The sequence below is a fragment of the Vombatus ursinus genome, unplaced genomic scaffold (genome assembly GCF_900497805.2).
Source record: "Vombatus ursinus unplaced genomic scaffold, bare-nosed wombat genome assembly UNPS02014812.1, whole genome shotgun sequence".
NCBI classification, from domain to species: Eukaryota; Metazoa; Chordata; class Mammalia; order Diprotodontia; family Vombatidae; genus Vombatus; species Vombatus ursinus.
This window is the reverse complement of record NW_020954590.1, coordinates 29,293,293-29,310,675: the sequence shown is the minus strand read 5'-3', so window position 1 is coordinate 29,310,675 and position 17,383 is coordinate 29,293,293. Positions and strand designations below refer to the sequence as shown.

Sequence of the window (17,383 nt, the reverse complement as noted above, 5' to 3'; positions counted from 1 at the left end):
TTAACCACTGTGGATCACCCTTAGACTGCATGGACAGCCATAGTGTCTAGAATGATGGCGATGATCGTCCCACTTAATTCTGTCCTGGACAGACCACATGTTCAGCAACTTTTAATGCATTTAAAATGATTACAATGGTGAAAGGACTGGGAACGATGGCATGAGGATAACTTAAAAAATTGGAACTGTTTAGTGTGTTTCTATAGATGTAGAGAGACATAGCAGCTATCTTCAAGTATCTAAAGATTTGTCATGTAGAAGAGGCATTTGTCTTACTATGCTTGGTCTCAGAAGGCGAAATTAGAAGTGACAGGAGAAAATTACAGAGGAGCAGATTTAGTACCCTTAATTGCAATTATATTCAAATCCAGTATTAAGGGTACAACATTTGTAAAATAAATGTTTTAAACCACTTAATTTCTTGACATAAGGAAAATTTGTCCCAAAATAGCACAAAATGCCCAGGGAAGATAGGATTTCCTCCCTTATCTGGAATCTTCAAGACGTTCATCTTGTTGGGGATGCTATCAAGGGAATTCTTAGTCGGGTGTGGGGTGAAATAGATGGTCTCTGAAGCACCTTTGAAGTCTGCTATTCTATGAATTTATTAGTGAAATTAAGATGTCTCACCTAGGATGACATTCGTATAAGAAAATCTGCCCACTCTAGCTCCTCAAAACCTTAGCACTATCCTTTAACCAACCTAGTATTACCTGCCTCTCATTTCTATCATCAGTGTAATCTTAATATCCTTCATGGTATGACAAAGTTACCTAGGTCTTCTCTTAAAGTAGTGGAAGGAATATTCGATTTTGAGTCAGAAGGGCTTGGTTTACGTCTTTGCTTTGCCACTTACTGTATGACCATAGGAAAGTTGCAATCTTATTAAGTACCTACTCTGTGTATAGCATATCGTAGGCACTGGGAAAACTACAAAATTTAGCTAATATTCTGTTTTCATGGAGCTTAAAATTGAATTGGAGACAAGACATAAACAGACATCTAATACTTAATCTGGCATAATAAGTACATGAGAATTGATGTGAAGAATGTTTTGCAAGGTCTGAGGAAGGAAGGTAGCTATCAATAGTTGGAATGTGGCATAGTAGAGATGTGTCATTGGAGTTAGGCTTTAAAGGATGGGTAGCATTTCAACAGGGCAGGGGGAGGAAATTCCAGGGATTGAGAATAACATGCAAAAAGCCATAGTAGCCCCTAGTTTGTATTATAAAGTAGTATCAGACATAAGAAGGGAAGAAGGTTAACAAAAACATTTTTTTAGAAACAAAGAGGGTCCTCCTGAACACTGCATACATCCAGTTCACCCCAATTGCACCCCAAATAATTGATTAATAAATACTTGTTGACTGACTAATAGCATCTACCTTCCAGAGCTGTAAGGATCAAATGAAATGACACGTGTACTATTTTGCAGTTATTATCATTATTTATTATCCCATGTGTCTAACATTTCCAGGGAATGATACACCATTCCATGCACCATATTTACTTCTCTTGGGTACTTACACAGCTTACTCTCATTTACAAGATTGGGAAGACAAGCTTTGGAAACTACTAACTCTAAACAGATAACATAACATGAGAATCAGAAAGGTAAAATGTTTCTAGGAACTCCTAAACTCTGGAAGCTAATGTAGACATTGGTTTTAAGTATATTAAAGCATGAGAAGACTTAAAACCATTTATTGCAGGAATTTTAGTAGCAGAATCCAGACAAAGACCACAAGGAGTGGCTCTAATGGTGGGAGTTTTAGGCAATGCATCAGGCTGGTTGGTCCCTCTGCCTTTTTTTCTTAAATCTTTTGTGTTAGAGGACATCACATAAATCAAACCATGTAGGCTACTGCCTTAAGCATTAGAAGTAGGCCCTAGTTCCTGTTTGATGCTGTTCAGAGAGCCTGGAAGTCTTGAAGCAAAGATTAGGTGACCATTAGTTTAGTACATTGAAGGGAAGATTCTTATTGGGCAGTAGTCCTTTGCCCGCCACCAGCACTGCAACAATGTATTATGGCCCTTTAAATGAATGTAAACTGATGTGAAAAATGGTTGTGACTTAGGCAATTATGCTTGACAGCCAAATTTCCTAGACTGTGTGTATTCTAAATGCATTAAGGAATAGTTAGAAGTTGTCATCCATTGCTCTCTCCTATCAAAACGAACATACATTCTAAATGTACATCCAGTCATTTTGGAAAAGGGACAAGGAAGAATCATTTTGAAGGGTTATGGACATGATGAGTTGAAGTTCAAAATGAAATTGCTCTTATTTCCAATGTTAACTTTGAAAAAGATAAACAGATGTTCCGCATCATTACTAGTACCAGTATGGGAGATAAATTAATGTGTGTCTGTCACACTGGAATAAAAATAATGTGTGTGTAGGCAAAAAAAAATCTTTTTAAAAGATTCAGATGTGTCATTAAAAATTCTTTATTTCAAATGATATGTGGATCTGAGTTTTTTTTAAACTCAGCATCCTGAAGGATATGAATTATATCTTTTTAATTTGACTTGTAATTGCTTGCAGCATAGTACCATCTGCACTTGGATGCTTAATACCTTTTATGTACCATTAATGATGTCAGGGAATAAAGTAAGATTCAGCCTGGCTTCCATTCACTGGACATCTGGTTTGCATTCTGCAGCTAAATATTTATTAATACTTCCATCTGCAAAGCATGTGTGAATTTTTCAGATCTCTTATACCATCAAGAGTAGCACTTATTTTTCACACATTTTTCAAGGTACAGAGGTGAAATACTCTTTTAATAGGATATATTATTATATAAAATATTATTATATTATATATACACACACATATGTGTATATACATATATATATATAGAATCATAAAGTGATAGAATTTTAGAGCTAAAAGGGAGATCATCTGGGTTTCACTTTTTCATCTTTCGGTATAAATAAATAAAATCTGGTACCCAAGGTCCCACGGTTAATAAGTATCAGAGCTGAAATTTAAACTCAGGTTCTCAGAGTTAAATCCAGTGTTCTTTCTACATGCCCCAAAAATAATAATGGCTAACAGTTGTGTAGAGCTTTAAGACTTACACCACATGTTGGGTATACTATTTCTTTTGATCTGCATTTTAATTCTGAGTTAGGTTGTGTAGATGTGGAAACTAGGACTCAAAGAAATTAAGTGACTTGTCTAAGATCACACAGCTGGTGAGGGAGTAAATCCAGGACTCAGTCCCATTCCCTTTCCATGTTGTCATAGCTGCCCTTCCAATTGTAGCCACCATATATAAAGAGTTCCCTGTTGTGTGACTTAGACTTTCAGAAGCCTTGGTTTCAGCTTCATAGGACTTTGAATTTGTCACAGTAAATCTTCAAAATTGCAGGCAGATGAGATGGCAAATCATTGGATGATTAATGTTCATATAAATCCAGAGCATTTTATTCAGTTAGAAATCAAAACAAAAATTCATTGTACAGACACTTTATTTTGGGGAGTGTGTGTGTGTGTGTGTGTGTGTGTGTGTGTGTGTGTGTGATACACACATATAGGGAGATATATTTATTTCACCATATTTAAGTCAGCTTGCAAGAGTTGCTTCACATTTTCCTTGAACATGAGTGGTATTTAAAAACAAAACTAAACAGAAAACAGGTGAGATTAGTGTTTTAAGTTTTTGTTGATGTTTCTTCATTTTGTTTTGGTTTTGCTCTCATCTACCTATTAAGGGGGAAAAAAATGTGACCTTGTCATAATATGACACACCTGAGTCATAGGCAAAAAATTTTAATGTTTTGTGGCACTCTGTGTCTCATTTATTGCTTGCCGTAAAGTTATATCTCTAGACCATCTGCATTTTACACATAATCCCAGAATGATTCATTAATTCTCTTCTGTAGCACTTTGTTCTGAAAAGCTCTAAGGGTTTGTCACATTTATCTGGTTATTGTTATTATTATTAATAATTGCAATAGCAACAATTCACATTTTTATAGCGTTTTAAGATTTGCAAAGTAGTTCTCTCCCCATAACCCTGCGAGAACGATAGGGCAAGTATTATTTTCCCCGTTTTACAGATAAGGAAACTGAGGATCTGGGAAGTAAAGTCACTTATTTGTAGTCACACAGCTAGCAAGTTTTCTGAGGCAGAATTGAAACCCTGACAGGAAACTCAGTATCCTGACTCCAAATCCTGTAATTTATCCACTTGAACACACAGCCCTCTTGCAATATTCCTGTGAAATATGTTTTGCAGGGATAAATACTGTTATTCCCAAATTTTAGCTGGTTAAGTTATATCTTAAGTTCTAAATTGATCGTACATAAAGGAAATTATTAGAAACTGTTTTGAACAATTGTATGCTAATAAAACCTAAAACATAGAGGAAATAGATGAATGCTTACAAAAATGTAAATCTCCAGATTAATAGAAGAAATAGACTAAGCAACCAATATCAGAAGAATAAATTGAATAAGCCCTAAATGAACCGCCAAAGAAAAGAAATACCAGGACCAGATGGATTCACAAGTAAATTCTATCAACACTCAAAGGAGGAATTCAATAATACACAAACTATTTGCTATAAGAAAAGAAGGAACCCTTCTAATTCCTATCATATAAATGTAGTCTTAATACCTCAACCAAGGAGAGACAATGCAGAAAAAGAGAACTGTAGACCAATATCACTAATAAATATTAATTCAAAAGTTTTAAATAGAATATTAACAAATAATTAAAACAACATTTTAGAAAGATTATACATTTTGACCAGTTTGGGTTTGTACCAAGAATTCCAGGTTAATTTAACATAGGGAAGAGTATGTATATAATAAATCATGTTAATAACATAAATAATAAAAACATGTAATTATATCAATAGATTATGAAGAGACTTTTGACAAAACCTAGCACTTATTCCTATTAAAACTCAAGTAATCATAAGAATAAAAGAAATGCTCTGTTTGGACAAAATCTAGCATTCATTTCTATTTAAAAAAAAAACAAGGAATTGTAGGAATAAATGGACTTTTCCTCTCTGTTTGGCATTCAGAGTTCTTCATAACCACCTTCCCTACCATGTACTCTCATATAGTGACACTTGCCTCCTTACTCTTTTTTGAAATGGACACTTTGCCTCTCAGCTTCAGGTATTTTCACTGGCTTCCCCTTGCCTAGAATGTTCTCCCTCTACTCCTCCACCTCTTGACTTCCTTGGCTTCCTTCAAGTCCCAGCTAAAAATCTCATCTTCTATGGGAAGCCTTCCCCAATCCTTTTCAATTCCATTACCTTTCCTCTGTTGATTATTTCCTATTTTTCCTGTATATATCTTGTTTGGACACAGTTGTTTGTATGTTGTCTCCCCAATTAGGTTGTGAGCTCCTCGAGGTCAGAGTCTTTTGCCTTTTTTTATCCCCAGCACTTAACACTATGTCTGGTACATAGTAGGCACTCATTGACTGACTTAGCTTTCTTTGATATTGTAAATAATATTTTATAAATGCAAGAGTAAACATTAGTTGTAATGGAGAAAAGTAAGAAGACTTTCCAGTAAGGTCAGAGGTAAAGCAAGGATGGCTCTTATCACCAGTACTGTTTGACATAGTACCAGAAATGCTCGATATAGCAATAAGACAAGAAAAAGAAACCAAGGGAATAACAATAGGCAAAGAGAAAACAAGATGATCACTTTTTGTAGATTCTGTGTTGGTGTATTTAGAAAACTTTATAGAGTCAAATAAAACTAATTAAAATAATAACTTAAGCAAAATTGCAAGATATAAGATAAATCCACAGCATTCCTATATATGACCAACGAAACCCAGTCAGAAGAGCTAGAAAGATAAATTCCATTCAGAATAATTACAGAAATTACACAATGCTTGGGAATGTTATCTTCCAAGAGAAAAATAGACGTAAATAAGTGGAGAAATATTCATTACTCATGGGTAGGTTGATCCAATATAATAAAAATTATAGTACTATGAAAATTAATTCACTTATTTCATGCTGTACCAATCAGATTCCCAAAACTAGGGGGAAAATTCATATGGAGGAACAAAAAGTCAAGAGTCTCAAAGGTAATAAAGGGGGGGGGGATGGAAAGGAAGGGAAGAGCTATCAGTACCAGATCTTACATTTTACTATACAACAATTATCATTAAAATGATTTGACCCTGTTTAAAACAAAAAAAAAAGAAAAAAGATTCATCAGTGGAATAGATTACACTTAGAATATGTAGAAACAACCAAAGATGGTAATACAATGTTTGATAAGCCCAAAGACTCCAGTTACTGGAGGAAAGACTTACTATTTGACAAAAGCTACTATGAAAACTGCACAACAATCTGGCAGAAAGTAGGTTTAGATCAACACTTCACATCACATACTTAGATAACCTCCAAATGGATGCATTACATGTATAAAAAGTTATATAAAGAAAGTAGAGGGGCAGCTAGGTGGCGCAGTGGATAGAGTACCGGCCCTGAAGTCAGGAGGGCCTGAGTTCAAATCCGGCCTCAGACCAAACACTTGACACTTACTAGCTGTGTGACCCTGCGCAAGTCACTTAACCCCAATTGCCTAAAAAAAAAAAAAACAAAAAACAAAACAAAACCAAAAAAAAAAAAAAAAAGAAAGTAGAGAAGCAAGGAAAAAATTACCTTTCAAATCTATGGATGAGGGAAGATCCATGACTAAACAAGTGATAGGGATGATCACACAGGATAAAATGCATAGTTTCAATCACATAAAATTAAAAAAGTTTTCCACACTCAAATCTAATATAGTAAAAATTAGAAGGAAAACTGAAAAAAAAATCTTTGCCACAAGTTTCTTTGATAAAGATCTCATTTCTACAACATATAAAGAACTGATTCAAATTTAAGACTTAGAGCCATTCACCCATAAACAAATGGTCAAAGGATATAATAAACAGAATTTTCAAAGGAAGAGATCCAAGCTATCCATTTTTAAAATCACATAAAAAGTTCTAAATTACTAATAATTAGACAAATACAAATAAACTTTGAGGTTCCACCTTATACCTATCAGACAGGCAAAGACTGCAAAAGAGAAAATGACAAATGTTAGGGGGTTATGGGAAAACAGGTACACTGGTGGAGCCGTACATTAGCCTAACCATTTGGGGAAGCAGTTTGGAACCATGCCCAGAACCTACCCTTTGATCCAGCTATACCACTACTAGGCCTCTAGCCCAGAGAGATCAACGAAAGAGGAAAAGGATTTATACATACAATAATATTTTTAGCAGCTCTTTTCATAGTGGCCAGAAATTGAAACAGGATGTTACTGTCCCATGTGAAAAGATGAAATGGACAATTTGAGAAGAAACTGGGCAGATCTTTATGAACTGATGCAGAGCAAAACAAGCAGAGCTAGGAGAATAATTTATATAATGATAACACTAATAAAGAGGGGAAAATACCTTTGAAAGACTTTAGAATTATCAGTATGAAACATGCCACTCACTTTCTGACAGAGAGATAATGAATTTAAAATACTGAAAGAGATATACTGGGTTTTTTGGACATGGTTAATTGGGAATTAGTTTTGCCAGAATATGTGTATGCATTTTGAGATTTTTTTTTAAAAATTTGCTTAATAGTCAATATTTATATAGTGCTTACTATGTGCAGGCACTATGCTAAGCACTGTATAATTATTATCTATGGAGAGAAGGTAGTGGGAGGAACAGATTAATTTTTTTAAAAAAGTTCTTAAATTCTTGTTAATAATTAAAAAAAAAGTTCTAAGCTGACTTCTTAAGTCATGTTGTAAGGGTTGTCCCATTTCTTGTCTGCTGTTTTATTATCGGAAGCAAGCACAGGTCAATGGATTTTAGTTACTAGTTTTCATTAAACCAAGTCACCACTCACCTATTTATGGGTACTCATAATGACTTGCCAGGCTGTTTTTTCACAATTGTCTCTCCAGTCAACTCTTTAGCAAAATTATACGTGGAATATTTTTTCCAGGTGGACTGAATGTGATTACTCATTCAAGTTCAGAATAGGAGTGGCAGTCACTGAATTATATATGCATCATTTCAAGCTGCTGAAACCAATGTTTAAATATCAAATGACCTCCCACAATCCGTTAATATTTGTAAGGGTGATGTTTACAAAGATGTTGTCTTAGACACAACAAATATATTCTATTCCCTTCTCCATTAGCAGATTGCATATATGGTATATGGTAATATTTTCTTTATGTATTTGAGCAGAAATGATTTGGCATGCCTAATGTTTCTATGAACTGTTTAGGGTAATGGAAGTATAGAAGAAAAAATATCTAAATGTGTTGGTATTTCTGTACTGTTTCATATGTGAGTGTTTGTGAAAGACTGTGCTAGGTGGTGCTGTGCATAAAGCATCAGGCCTAGAGTCAGGAAGATTCATCTTCCTGAGCTCAAATCTGGCCTCAGACACTTACTAGCTGTGTGACCCTGGGCAAGTCATTTAACCCTGTTTACCTCAGTTTCCTCATCTCTAAAATGAGCTGGAGAAGGAAATGGCAAACCACTCCAGTATCTTTACCAAGAAAACTCCAAATGGGGTCACAAAGAGTTGGACATGACTGAAACGACTGAACAATGTTGATGAGGCACTCTGCCATAGGTGATAAAAGATCTGGCTTCCAAGTCAGGAAAACCTTGGTACAAATACTGCCTCTGACTCAATCTTGCTGTGTGACCCAGAGCAAGTCATTTAATCTCTCATCTGCCCTAGGCAACTGTCTTAAGACTGTCAGCAACAGACAATGTGCTAACCTGCACATTGATTGGAGTTTTCTATACCAAGAAATCAAAGGGCCAGTTATTCTCCTATCCAATGCTTATGTATGCAGTAACAAAAAAATACACTTGAGTTATTTAAAATGAAGCCCATTCCCAAGGCAAAGCCTAAATTCATTAAGCTCAGTTCCCTTTTTTTCACCATGCAGTGTCACAGAGAGCTGCCTATGTTTTCTTACTTTTGTTAAGTTGACTGTGGTACGGAAGCAAAGATGATAAACAGATATGTTAAGTATGTTCTCCATGGAGTGATTTGTAGATAATTTGGTGGGCAGTTTTAAACTTTAAATGTGTGACACCGCTATGGATTTTTTGTTTATTTTTGCATCTGCATGCTATTGTAGTTGTTAAACTTGAATGTGTGATACTACTATGAACTTTAAAAAAAATTTGCATCTGTGTGCTATAATAGAAATTTATCTGTACGTAGTAATCTGCTTGCTGAATTTTGGGCACTGAATTATGTAAAAGATTTAACTTGTCACTGCACTGAGTGAAGGGATAGAAGAATTAAAAGAATTCTAACCTACTTTGTATTCCATCCATGCGGTTGTTTCAGGGAAGGTTAGAATGTATTTTTAGACAGCCATGTTGGATACCCTTTGTGAAATATCTAGAGTTGTATTCAATGCCGTTTTGAACAGATGGGGCCAAAGAAGATTCCTGTTGTTCCTTGGGTCCTCAATGTGTACCCAGCTTATTTACAGTGTTACCAAGTCACCCAATCTTTTTCAGACACCAGTAGATAATACGGCTGCCGTAAGTGAAATACATTTTGCACATAATCTCCTACATCATCTTGTTTTAGGGATGCTTGAGTTTTAAAACTATATGAGCACATGGCACTTTTTTTTCCTTGCTTTTACCAAAACAGAAGTAACCTAGATTACTTTGGCTATTTCGTTTTCCAAATCTGCTCAGTCCTAGCAAAGTGAACCAATGAATGAATGAGGTCAGTGAATGAATGAGGTCTGGTATGGTTGACCCTGGGATTTGTTTAGAAATTAAGGTATCATCAGAGTTACTATACCTCTGAGCTTTTGGGGAAAAAGGTTTGAGGAGATAAGTTTGAGCATGCTGACTATGAAACAAGCACACGGAGTGGGGAAGCTTCATTGGTGACTCTGGGCTCCTACTTAGAAAATGGAGTTGTGACTTCTGAATTCCTATCTCCCTACTATCCCACCTACAACTTGTGATAGTAAGAGTGGCCTGCAGTTGTGAAAATGTTTGGGGCTTTTAAATAAATTGAGTTTAGAACTAGGGAAAGGGAAGGAAGTATAAAAAGCAGAAATAACTGAGAAATAGCCTTTTTACCTCAAACTATTTCATCACATACCACTGTAAGACTAAGAATAAGTTTTATGCACTGCCTAAAATCCCACAAATTAGAGGCAAATTTCCTTTAACCATACATGCTCTTTTAAAAAGGCAAATTTTAGAAATGTAAACTTTGGGTCATTCCTACCACAGTGTGAATTAGTTTAGTTAGATTGCTTTTTTTCCTAATACATAACAGATTAACTGAGTAGAAGGGAAGAAAAATTTTGATTTGGGGTTGGCAGTGACTCAAGATGGGGTTTATGACAGCATAAGGACATTAGGTTTCTGAAATCTTGCTTCTGACAGTTGTTACCTTGAGCAACACATATAATTTCTGTGCCTCATTTTCCTCATCCCGGAGATGTTTGGGCTGTATGATCTTTAAGGTCCTTTCAGATTCTAAATCTTACTGTTCTGTATCGTAACAGTAAATGGAAAAAGAGGTGGAAGGGTCCTAAAAGTAAATTTGGATTATTCTGAAATTCCGTTGCAGGAAAGGCAGAACAGGATATTTATGGCCACAGCTTCCTCCCCACCTCCACCTCCACCTCCACTCCTGCTTTTGTTACTTCACCATAGTTCCTTTTGTAGCTCCAAGGTTCCTTCCATATCCAGCATCCCTGGGTCCCATCTCTTCAAATCTCTCCCCATTTCACCCCCTCCATCACCATCACCCTAGAGGTTTAATTGCTATTCAATGAAATGTACAGGCGACTGAGTGACTGAGTGTTCCTTTCAAATGTAGATGAATGTTACTTTAGTAGTTTTTGTAGCCAAAGACTCATCATTTTCATCTTTATGTCTTTTGCCTTTTCCCATGACTGTTTTTTTTTTAAGTTAAGGTGTAGGTGAAAGGAGGGATGGCTGCATTGAAAGAAAGACTTTCAGCCACCTGTTTCTCATTGTTTCTAGAAGTAAAAATCCTCAGAAATCCTTAAAGGATAGAGGGGGCAGAAGCTGTCAAAATACATTCTGTCCCACAATAGGTAAGGGAGTGGGTGAAGAAACCTGGGTCAGAAGTAGCAGGGGTTGATAGCATAAGGAGAAGCCAGCAGGCTAACCCTTGAGTTACTCAGAAGAAAAGAGGAGTACCATGAAGATTACACTGACATTTTTCCTAGGAGGATTAAACTGGCAAGGAGACACAGTGCCCTTCCTCCTTCCAATTGGGTTGATATCCTCTACAGTAGGGGTCTTAACCTTTTTTCCTATTGTGGATCCCTTTGGCAATCTGGTAAAGCCTACCGACCCCTTCTTATAATAAAATAAAATATATGGAATTTTAAAAGGAAATAAATTTTGTTGATACACGTGTGTGTGTGTGTGTGTGTGTGTGTGTGTACACGTATATGTATATTTCCTATTCGAGTTGATGCATTCCCTGAAATCTGTCAGGGTGTGATATTCATGGACCCCAATATAACACCATACACATAATACTATAGAACCTACACTATGTACAATAGTTTCTATGACAAAACGTATCAGTTCTCATTTGGGATGCCAAAAGCTACATCTCTGTCCACTGAAGCCCCATCAGTAGGATGAGAGACAATTCCACCTATTCCACCTCCTCATTAATGGGAATAGAGACACCTCTTGTTCCAACAATTCACATTTCTTCAGCTCTTTAAAGGATTTTTGAATTGCTGGTGGTAATTCACAAGGCCTAGGTTCTAGATGAGCAGTCCTTGGGGAGAAGCAGGCATTAGGGTTTCTCATTTAGAGTGAGCAGTAAGCATTTATTAATAGCCTACTGTGTGCCTGGCACACAGTGCTGGGTGTTGATGATCCAAAGACAAAAAAATGAAAGTCTCTCCCCTCAAGGAGCTTATATTCAATGAAGGTCTGAAGTCATTTCAGAAACAGTCTTCTAGAGCACATCTCACATTGGTGTTAAAGACTGCCTGTGTGGACATTTGTAAGTCAGCAAGTGTCTGTACTAGGAAGTTTCTTGCTTGGGTACCACGTCAACTTTTCCTTATTTATTATTTTTTTTTTCTAGTAACAGTGCTTTCTCTTATTTCTCTTTCTAAGAAAAACTTTTCTCTCTGTACTTTTAAAATATTGACATTTAGAAATAGCAATGAAAACTGTTGATTTGTAGTAGTATACTTTTTACTTAAGAAAATCTGTACTAGTTATTATGTGTTTTTGACCCATTTAACTCTTTGTGTGTGGTTTGTAAGGGAGGGGATGGAAGTATGTGGCATGTCTTTTATTTTATACAGTACAAGAATTAGCAGAATCACTACCATGGAATTGTTGTTTGGGGATTATCTTTCCAAAACAGTGAATTAGAGTTGCCGTTGGAAAATTAAACCATTATAGATACTGTAACTTTTTTTTTTAAGTAGGAAACACATTCAAAAGAAATCTAGCTAGTATGTCCCAAGATAGAGGGATAAAATAACAAATGAGTGGGATAAATGTATGAACAGACATAGAAGCTATGAATGTAGTTAGAGATGGACTTTCAAATCCATCATAGCAGTTTGGGGACTGAAAGGATTTTACACAAAGGAATCAGACCAGCTAGTCCTTATATGTAATGATATGTTTTACCTATATAATGATATATAATGACCTATGTAACTATTTAATGATGTTTTAGCTCTCACAAGGGAAAGTTTAAAGCTTGATAAGACAGTCAGGGCAGAGAATATAAGGATGGGGCAGCAATGTGTACACTATGTAGCAGGGCACCTCACACTCCCACATCAGAACAAGAGAAAGGAAGCAATATAGTCATTCAGCAAAAAGGATTTTAGAGGGAAAAACAGGAACAGGAACAGGGGTGTGCTTGTAAATATTTAACAATCAGCACCTCCCAGTAACTAAATAAAGTGAATGATGCACTTCTAAGCTTATCTATAATAGTACCATTTTCTCCCATACTTTGTTAAGTGTAGACAATCAACAGGACAGTGAATTAAGCCCTGATTTGTAGTGTTTGCGGCAAGTTTCAGAGGTGTAAATGCTCATAATGAAAATTTAATAATTTACTAGTTGATTCTAACACATCCCTGGGTAGGAGTCTTACTCAGTAAAGACTAATTGATTTCCCATCTCTGATGTCACAGGGAGGAATATGCCAGGGATTAGCCCCCTAAAAAAGCATGAACTATGAAATGTTCCATCAGTTTTCAGAAAAGATCAAGGAAAAAAGCACATTTAAATCTGAAACAGTCTGTCAGAATTGAGACTTGGCCTAAAAAGCCAGAAAGGCTTTTTGAGCTACCATAGCCATATTTCATAACTGTAGCTCATATTTCCATTACACTTTCCCCAAGACAACCCTGCCAGAGGGTGCTCAGATACTCAAATGGATCTATGATCTCATTATTTGGAGGGCTCCTTCCAACAAGACATTGTAATCTATCCATGCCTCCCTGACCGGAGTGATTTTTGTCCATGTATTCACAAAAGTTTGCCACAGAAGAATACAACCAACATGTTAAAATCGTTCCATGATTTCTTTCAATATCACAAAGGTATCAGTGTATGGGGTGTTCGAGGAGGACTAGCACCCCTTTCAGGGCTGCTTATCCAACTTTGGTGTCTACCTGTCACCCAACTCTCACATATGGCTCCAAGGAGTTGTACACAAGCATGTACAGCAGCCACACTCCAGTAAAGCCATCTTTAACTAGGCTGAGGGTCGGAGGCAGGCCTCAAACATGGTGAATAAGAGAGATGTCTACCCCTCCCCTATGCCCTCAGCATCTGGCAGAATGGGCAGATGAGAACAATTTGTCCAATGGCCATGAAAGTTGCTGAAGCAGGTGCTGTGGAGCGCTTAGAGCTTGGTCAGTTATCAGAGTCACCACGGTCACCCTCTGTACCCCCGGGCATTACCAGTCATCCTGACTTTTGTCTTGCCACTGGACTTCAGTGACTCTGGAAGACAGAGTGAGGCTGACGACTCCGTGCAACTCTGCCTTACTTACATCCAGTTCGTGCTCAAGTCGACACCATCCTGTGATGTCATTGGTCCTCTTCAGCAATGAAGGATGAACAACTACAATCCTTGACATTTCGGTGAATGACTGTAGCTATCTGTTATTTATCACTCACTGAGCAGCCCATCTTATTTTCAGGTCATCCAGTTAATTCCTTAATGAGTCATTTACTGTTACTCTTCAGAGTTCCTCATTGGTCATGGGTTGTAGTTGGGTCATATTCACCATGCACCTTCCTTGTTGCCCTCTGTTTGATACACATCTTTAGTTCTTTGGAGGCAGTGCTGTCCCACAAGTCACTTCCATATAGCAATACTGATAAAATGTTAGTGTTGGGAAGATGAGCCTTTGGTTTCACAGAAAGCTTGGGGTCAGTAAAATGTGCTCAGCAGTTTCTCAAAAACAATCTCACAAAGCAACTAGGTGGCACAATGGATAGAGCACTGGCCCTGGAGTCAGGAGGACCTGAGTTCTCAAATCCAAATTTACTAGCTGTGTGGCCCTGGGCAAGTCACTTAATCCTGATTGCCTGCCTCTCCCCCACCCCCTCTCCAAAAAAAAAAAAGCAATCCCACCCTTGCTTCGCTTTCTTTTAGCTCATCGTCCATCTGTATTGTCCTGGACCTGCATACTATTGGACAAGCTCTACAGGAAGCATGTTGAAACCTGGCCTGTAAATATTCTTCATTCACTTGCTGGGTAGACAGGTAGTAAATATTATTATCCCCATTTCACAGATGGAGAAACTAAGTTTGAGAAACTAAGTCTAAGAACGGGAAATGACTTGCCCATGGATACACAGTTAGTATGAGAGCTAGGTATCAAACCCAGAACTGTTGACTCTCAAGTCCCCCCACTCTCAATTGCCTAGTATTGCTTCTAAAATATTAATTAATGATAGAGCATTTGGTTTTTGAAACTTCACTGTTTATTTCTTTGAATATCTCAATATTAACATATGTACATATAACTCTATGAATATAAGAAAATGTTTCTGTTTTTGTCCTTTAATGTTCCTACTTAAATTCCAAAAGTAACCACAGTTTTCTTTAATGTTGCTGTTAACTGTGTCAGAATTTCAATCACTTTTTCTCATGTAGCATTTATCGGTTCCACACATTCAGGATTGTGACAGATTTTTTCTTGTGTTTTCACTCCAGATGATGCCTTCTTTCTATTACAGATGAATACAATGTGAGCTTTGGCAAAGACACTTCCAGGTAATTATGCAGCAGTTTCTTTAAGGCTGACTGGCTTTTAACCTAATGTTATATGCTAACATCAGATAATTGATATAGAGACACTCACCTGGGCTGGGTTGAGTTTTTATGATTAGAGGCAGTTCCAAAAGTCTTTGTGCAGTTTTAAACTTTAATAAAGCTTTAATAGATTAAAATTACACTAAGACTTTAGGAATACCTTCTACAGGGAAGGGACTGCTCCTTTCTCAACAGTTAATTCTCAACTAAATCATAAGTGCGTCAAGAAAAATGGCACACGCCTTGAGACATCTCCGTTATACTTTGCAGTAGGGGAAACAGTTCTTTTCAAGAAAAAAAAGTTCTTCAGCTTTTATAAACCAGTAATTGGGTCAATGCTTCTTCCAAAAGTAAGGATCTTTTGCAGCTGTTTTAGGACTCAGCTTCTCCAAGCCTAGAATCTATAACTCTACAATCCATGCTTTTGTTCCAGCTCTGAGCCAGTAAGTTTTCTAAATGCTCCAGGATTTTTTTCATGGTAGCCCCTGTGTCACTGGTAAGGGGTAGTGGGTGATGGCAACAGCCATAGAGGCAGCTGGTGCTGCAGTAGATAGATTGTTGGGCCCAGAGTCAAGAAGACCTGAGCTCCGTTCTGAGCTCAGACACTTACTAGCTGTTTGCCTTTGAGCAAGTCATTCAACTTCTTTTTGCCTCATAAGAGCACTTACCTCCCAGGGTTGATGTGAGTATCCAGTGAGATATATTGGTAAAAAAATAGTTATCACAATGTCTGGCACATAGTAAACAGTATATAGATGTTAGCTGTTGTTCGTTTTATCATCATCATATTATTTATCAAGCCCTTACCATGTACTAGATCGTTGTTAAGCGCTGTAGACATAAAGAAAAGCAAAAATGCAGTCCTTGTCCTCTTAATTTTGCTTCTTGGGAAAACTTGGAGTTACTGAAAATGATGCAATTATCCCTTCCACATCAGGACTTTCCCCAGCGAGATTTTGATATATCGCCAGTTGGCTATGAAATTAAAGGGGAATTTTGGGAGAATTTTGTGGAAGCCGTAGAGGATACTCAAAGGCCAGCAGATGACACAGAAGAAGTTTAGAAACTCAGAAATGCGTAAGATATGTATTGTATAATATCAGCACCCCCTAAAATAGAAAGAAAAAAATTCAAACTTCTTTGGTATGAAGGGAGGGCCAAAAAATTTTAGGCAGATTTTCCAGACCATGGGAAGGAGTGGGGTGGGAGGGCACTATGTCCCTAACCCCCACAATGCAAAGAGGATAACAACTCTTTCCTTAGATAGCTTATAGTAGACGTTTCTCTAAAATTCAACTTTCTTTTTCTTCATGCTGTGAAATGCAGATTTTCTGTTAGTCAGGGAGGAGCTTGGCTTGGTGACAAATTACTTCCCCCCTCCCTGCACTTTCCCCCCATTCCTCAGGGGCAAAGATAATAATGTATTTTCCAGAATCCTTTGGAAAATGAAGTATGTACAGGATCTATTCTACTGTTAGGACCTGTACTGTCCTAGCAAATATTTATCAATTTATGTCCCTACTTTTGTCAATATCTTCTTAGTAAGCCTTTCAGTTTTGTTTCTCAAAACTCCTATTTCAACTGGAAAACAAAAATGTCCTCTTAAAATTGGCCTGTGTCCAGCTGCTATCTTTGCTTCTCACTTTGAAAGCACTGAGAAATGGATTAGTATTCCGGGGAGTTTCTCTCTCAAGTACTCCACAGGCTTAACTTGAGTTTGTGAGATCAGATAAGACTTTCTCAAACAGCTATGCACCTTGACTCTGGTTAATATGCACAAGATAAAGCACTGTGGGAGTGCTTGGGGATGGTAGCAGGTTGCCAGTTTCTTTGAAAGGTGGCAGACAAGGCCCAGGAAGGTGTGTGTCAGCTCTGTCATTTTACATAGTACTTTCAAACAGAGTTCCTCTGCCTTTCCCTCATAGAGCCTCTGCATTTTCCTTTTTCTCTTGAGAGCAGCCTCATAACATACAAAACAAACTCTAGTCAACATTGTAAGGCTTGGTTAAACCGTGGGAATGTTTTTATT

General features: G+C 37.1%; 1 protein-coding gene across 3 annotated transcripts in view; it reads left to right on the top strand.

Moving 5' to 3' along the window:
- Positions 1-17,383, top strand: part of LOC114053917 (phosphoprotein associated with glycosphingolipid-enriched microdomains 1-like) — a 230,057-nt gene that overhangs the window by 54,384 nt on the left and 158,290 nt on the right. For 2 of the 3 annotated variants that reach the window (XM_027877051.1, XM_027877050.1), the window contains one exon: positions 15,256-15,315. The gene's annotated coding sequence lies outside the window, so the exon portion shown is untranslated. Of the gene's footprint in view, positions 1-14,732; positions 14,769-15,255; positions 15,316-17,383 lie in introns of those variants that run through there. The other variant, XM_027877052.1, reaches the window with a different exon arrangement.